Here is a 6,000-nt window from a genome sequence, read left to right as displayed (position 1 = left end):
CTCACGTTAATTACAACAGCTGAACAAAATTTGAGTCAAGATGATTTTCGAAAATGCTGTCTTTTGCGTTAATAAAATTATCGCACTCATTTTCCCGCGTGAAATACTTGATTAGTAAAATACACGCTTTTTTTTATAAGAATGGTGTAAATCCATTTCATCTATTTAACTTTTTTGGGAAAATCATCCTAAAATATTCTTACAGCACTCTTAAGTTAGGATCCTAATTCATACTAGATTTAATATTTAGTACATACGTCTCAAGCATAAAATGGCACTTTTGTAAAAGCAGTGAGCCTAACGTGGGCCTAACTTGGGGATAATTGATAATTTATAATTGAAAATGTTCTTAAAATTAGTAGCAAAATTCCTTGATGGTGATATTCTTAGCATATTCTTAGTTTTTTGGCCATTTTCATCATGGACATTCTTATAAAGTGTATTCTTATAAAAAAAAGCGTGTAAGTATAATAAATATAAAATCTAGGTTGAATAAAAGCTGACCAAGGCTCTATGATAAATACCCCCTTTTAAAATAAATACGTTTTTATCGTGCGTACTATAAAAAACTCGACCAAGAAAGCATATATTTGTCGATCCTTTTTTGCTATCACATGCTTTTAATATTTAGCAAGCGATACTTTTATGGACCTACCTGGTTATCAAACTAATCAGTGAAAATTGAAACAATGAAACACATAAGACAGGCTTATAGTAATTTACGGAATAAAATTCCGCCTTTTAATTTACGGAATTTTATTCCGCAAATTACTAATCTACGGAATACGTTGATATCTCTTAAAGCAATAAAGGTATATTGTTAAAACTTCACACATGTCTTTATAATGGATCAATGCTGCTACATGCCAAATTTGGGAATATGAAACCTACGTAAACCGTAATTACGGCCAATAAAACATTTAGTGCCGTACTGATTACAAAGATTCCGCAAATTACTAATCTACGGAATTCTAAAATAACTTTCGAACCGTTGTATATCTTAAAACGAAATTTGGCACGTATCTTAGTATTCGTATGACTCTGCTTCATGCCAAAAATCAGCTCTGTAGTACTTTGTTGACGGGAGTTACATAAGAAAAACGTAAAATCACGTAATCATCCTATAACCGTTCACCACCAAAACTTAGAACTGCTCTAATTCGAGGAGAAATTGGACCAACTAGCCCAAATTTGGTGTGATCACGTAAGGTATATATAAAAGTCCTCTCTAAAAAAATTAAATCCCCTACCCGACGTGGGAAGAAGATACGTAAGAAAAACGTAATGTGACGTAGTGCAAAAATACAAGTCTGCGTATCTATGGAACGAATATGTTTAACAACAAGAAAATTTGCACAAGGTAGCCCCTTGTGACAAAAGCTCACATGAAAAATTTCAGACCAATACAATGACGTCATCGAGAGTTACGTTGAAATTCCGCAAATTACTAATCTGCGGAATAAAATTCCGCAATTTACTAATCTACGGAATTCTCAAATAACTTTCGAACCGTTATATATCATGCAGCAAAATTTGGCACGTGTGTTAGTATCTAAATAACGCTGCTTCACGCCAAAAATCAGATCTGTGGTACCTTGTTGACGGGAGTTACGTGAGAAAAACGTAATTCGACGTAGTGCAAAAATACCAGTCTCCGTATTTCCGCAACCAATAAGTCTCACAACATGAAAATTTGCACAGGGTAGCCCCTTTGTGATAAAAACTCACAAGCCAAATTTCAGATCAATACAAAGACGTCATCGGGAGTTACGTTGAAATTCCGCAAATTACTAATCTGCGGAATAATATTCCGCAAATTACTAATCTACGGAATATTCAAATAACTCTCGAACCGTTGTATATCTTAAAACGAAATTTGGCACGTATCTTAGTATTCGTATGACTCTGCTTCATGCCAAAAATCAGCTCTGTAGTACTTTGTTGACGGGAGTTACATAAGAAAAACGTAAAATCACGTAATCATCCTATAACCGTTCACCACCAAAACTTAGAACTGCTCTAATTCGAGGAGAAATTGGACCAACTAGCCCAAATTTGGTGTGATCACGTAAGGTATATATAAAAGTCCTCTCTAAAAAAATAAATCCCCACCCGACGTGGGAAGAAGATACGTAAGAAAAACGTAATGTGACGTAGTGCAAAAATACAAGTCTGCGTATCTATGGAACGAATATGTTTCACAACAAGAAAATTTGCACAAGGTAGCCCCTTTGTGACAAAAGCTCACATGAAAAATTTCAGACCAATACAATGACGTCATCGAGAGTTACGTTGAAATTCCGCAAATTACTAATCTGCGGAATAAAATTCCGCAATTTACTAATCTACGGAATTCTCAAATAACTTTCGAACCGTTATATATCATGCAGCAAAATTTGGCACGTGTGTTAGTATCTAAATAACGCTGCTTCACGCCAAAAATCAGATCTGTGGTACCTTGTTGACGGGAGTTACGTGAGAAAAACGTAATTCGACGTAGTGCAAAAATACCAGTCTCCGTATTTCCGCAACCAATAAGTCTCACAACATGAAAATTTGCACAGGGTAGCCCCTTTGTGATAAAAACTCACAAGCCAAATTTCAGATCAATACAAAGACGTCATCGGGAGTTACGTTGAAATTCCGCAAATTACTAATCTGCGGAATAATATTCCGCAAATTACTAATCTACGGAATATTCAAATAACTCTCGAACCGTTGTATATCTTAAAACGAAATTTGGCACGTATCTTAGTATTCGTATGACTCTGCTTCATGCCAAAAATCAGCTCTGTAGTACTTTGTTGACGGGAGTTACATAAGAAAAACGTAAAATCACGTAATCATCCTATAACCGTTCACCACCAAAACTTAGAACTGCTCTAATTCGAGGAGAAATTGGACCAACTAGCCCAAATTTGGTGTGATCACGTAAGGTATATATAAAAGTCCTCTCTAAAAAAATTAAATCCCCTACCCGACGTGGGAAGAAGATACGTAAGAAAAACGTAATGTGACGTAGTGCAAAAATACAAGTCTGCGTATCTATGGAACGAATATGTTTCACAACAAGAAAATTTGCACAAGGTAGCCCCTTTGTGACAAAAGCTCACATGAAAAATTTCAGACCAATACAATGACGTCATCGAGAGTTACGTTGAAATTCCGCAAATTACTAATCTGCGGAATAAAATTCCGCAATTTACTAATCTACGGAATTCTCAAATAACTTTCGAACCGTTATATATCATGCAGCAAAATTTGGCACGTGTGTTAGTATCTAAATAACGCTGCTTCACGCCAAAAATCAGATCTGTGGTACCTTGTTGACGGGAGTTACGTGAGAAAAACGTAATTCGACGTAGTGCAAAAATACCAGTCTCCGTATTTCCGCAACCAATAAGTCTCACAACATGAAAATTTGCACAGGGTAGCCCCTTTGTGATAAAAACTCACAAGCCAAATTTCAGATCAATACAAAGACGTCATCGGGAGTTACGTTGAAATTCCGCAAATTACTAATCTGCGGAATAATATTCCGCAAATTACTAATCTACGGAATATTCAAATAACTCTCGAACCGTTGTATATCTTAAAACGAAATTTGGCACGTATCTTAGTATTCGTATGACTCTGCTTCATGCCAAAAATCAGCTCTGTAGTACTTTGTTGACGGGAGTTACATAAGAAAAACGTAAAATCACGTAATCATCCTATAACCGTTCACCACCAAAACTTAGAACTGCTCTAATTCGAGGAGAAATTGGACCAACTAGCCCAAATTTGGTGTGATCACGTAAGGTATATATAAAAGTCCTCTCTAAAAAAATTAAATCCCCACCCGACGTGGGAAGAAGATACGTAAGAAAAACGTAATGTGACGTAGTGCAAAAATACAAGTCTGCGTATCTATGGAACGAATATGTTTCACAACAAGAAAATTTGCACAAGGTAGCCCCTTTGTGACAAAAGCTCACATGAAAAATTTCAGACCAATACAATGACGTCATCGAGAGTTACGTTGAAATTCCGCAAATTACTAATCTGCGGAATAAAATTCCGCAAATTACTAATCTACGGAATTCTCAAATAACTTTCGAACCGTTATATATCATGCAGCAAAATTTGGCACGTGTGTTAGTATCTAAATAACGCTGCTTCACGCCAAAAATCAGATCTGTGGTACCTTGTTGACGGGAGTTACGTGAGAAAAACGTAATTCGACGTAGTGCAAAAATACCAGTCTCCGTATTTCCGCAACCAATAAGTCTCACAACATGAAAATTTGCACAGGGTAGCCCCTTTGTGATAAAAACTCACAAGCCAAATTTCAGATCAATACAAAGACGTCATCGGGAGTTACGTTGAAATTCCGCAAATTACTAATCTGCGGAATAATATTCCGCAAATTACTAATCTACGGAATATTCAAATAACTCTCGAACCGTTGTATATCTTAAAACGAAATTTGGCACGTATCTTAGTATTCGTATGACTCTGCTTCATGCCAAAAATCAGCTCTGTAGTACTTTGTTGACGGGAGTTACATAAGAAAAACGTAAAATCACGTAATCATCCTATAACCGTTCACCACCAAAACTTAGAACTGCTCTAATTCGAGGAGAAATTGGACCAACTAGCCCAAATTTGGTGTGATCACGTAAGGTATATATAAAAGTCCTCTCTAAAAAAATTAAATCCCCACCCGACGTGGGAAGAAGATACGTAAGAAAAACGTAATGTGACGTAGTGCAAAAATACAAGTCTGCGTATCTATGGAACGAATATGTTTAACAACAAGAAAATTTGCACAAGGTAGCCCCTTTGTGACAAAAGCTCACATGAAAAATTTCAGACCAATACAATGACGTCATCGAGAGTTACGTTGAAATTCCGCAAATTACTAATCTGCGGAATAAAATTCCGCAATTTACTAATCTACGGAATTCTCAAATAACTTTCGAACCGTTATATATCATGCAGCAAAATTTGGCACGTGTGTTAGTATCTAAATAACGCTGCTTCACGCCAAAAATCAGATCTGTGGTACCTTGTTGACGGGAGTTACGTGAGAAAAACGTAATTCGACGTAGTGCAAAAATACCAGTCTCCGTATTTCCGCAACCAATAAGTCTCACAACATGAAAATTTGCACAGGGTAGCCCCTTTGTGATAAAAACTCACAAGCCAAATTTCAGATCAATACAAAGACGTCATCGGGAGTTACGTTGAAATTCCGCAAATTACTAATCTGCGGAATAATATTCCGCAAATTACTAATCTACGGAATATTCAAATAACTCTCGAACCGTTGTATATCTTAAAACGAAATTTGGCACGTATCTTAGTATTCGTATGACTCTGCTTCATGCCAAAAATCAGCTCTGTAGTACTTTGTTGACGGGAGTTACATAAGAAAAACGTAAAATCACGTAATCATCCTATAACCGTTCACCACCAAAACTTAGAACTGCTCTAATTCGAGGAGAAATTGGACCAACTAGCCCAAATTTGGTGTGATCACGTAAGGTATATATAAAAGTCCTCTCTAAAAAAATTAAATCCCCCACCCGACGTGGGAAGAAGATACGTAAGAAAAACGTAATGTGACGTAGTGCAAAAATACAAGTCTGCGTATCTATGGAACGAATATGTTTAACAACAAGAAAATTTGCACAAGGTAGCCCCTTTGTGACAAAAGCTCACATGAAAAATTTCAGACCAATACAATGACGTCATCGAGAGTTACGTTGAAATTCCGCAAATTACTAATCTGCGGAATAAAATTCCGCAATTTACTAATCTACGGAATTCTCAAATAACTTTCGAACCGTTATATATCATGCAGCAAAATTTGGCACGTGTGTTAGTATCTAAATAACGCTGCTTCACGCCAAAAATCAGATCTGTGGTACCTTGTTGACGGGAGTTACGTGAGAAAAACGTAATTCGACGTAGTGCAAAAATACCAGTCTCCGTATTTCCGCAACCAATAAGTCT

The sequence above is a fragment of the Clytia hemisphaerica genome, unplaced genomic scaffold (genome assembly GCF_902728285.1).
Source record: "Clytia hemisphaerica strain Z4C2 unplaced genomic scaffold, Clytia hemisphaerica genome assembly, whole genome shotgun sequence".
Taxonomy (NCBI): domain Eukaryota; kingdom Metazoa; phylum Cnidaria; class Hydrozoa; order Leptothecata; family Clytiidae; genus Clytia; species Clytia hemisphaerica.
The sequence above is the reverse complement of the archived record's forward strand: the minus strand, read 5'-3'. Positions refer to the sequence as shown.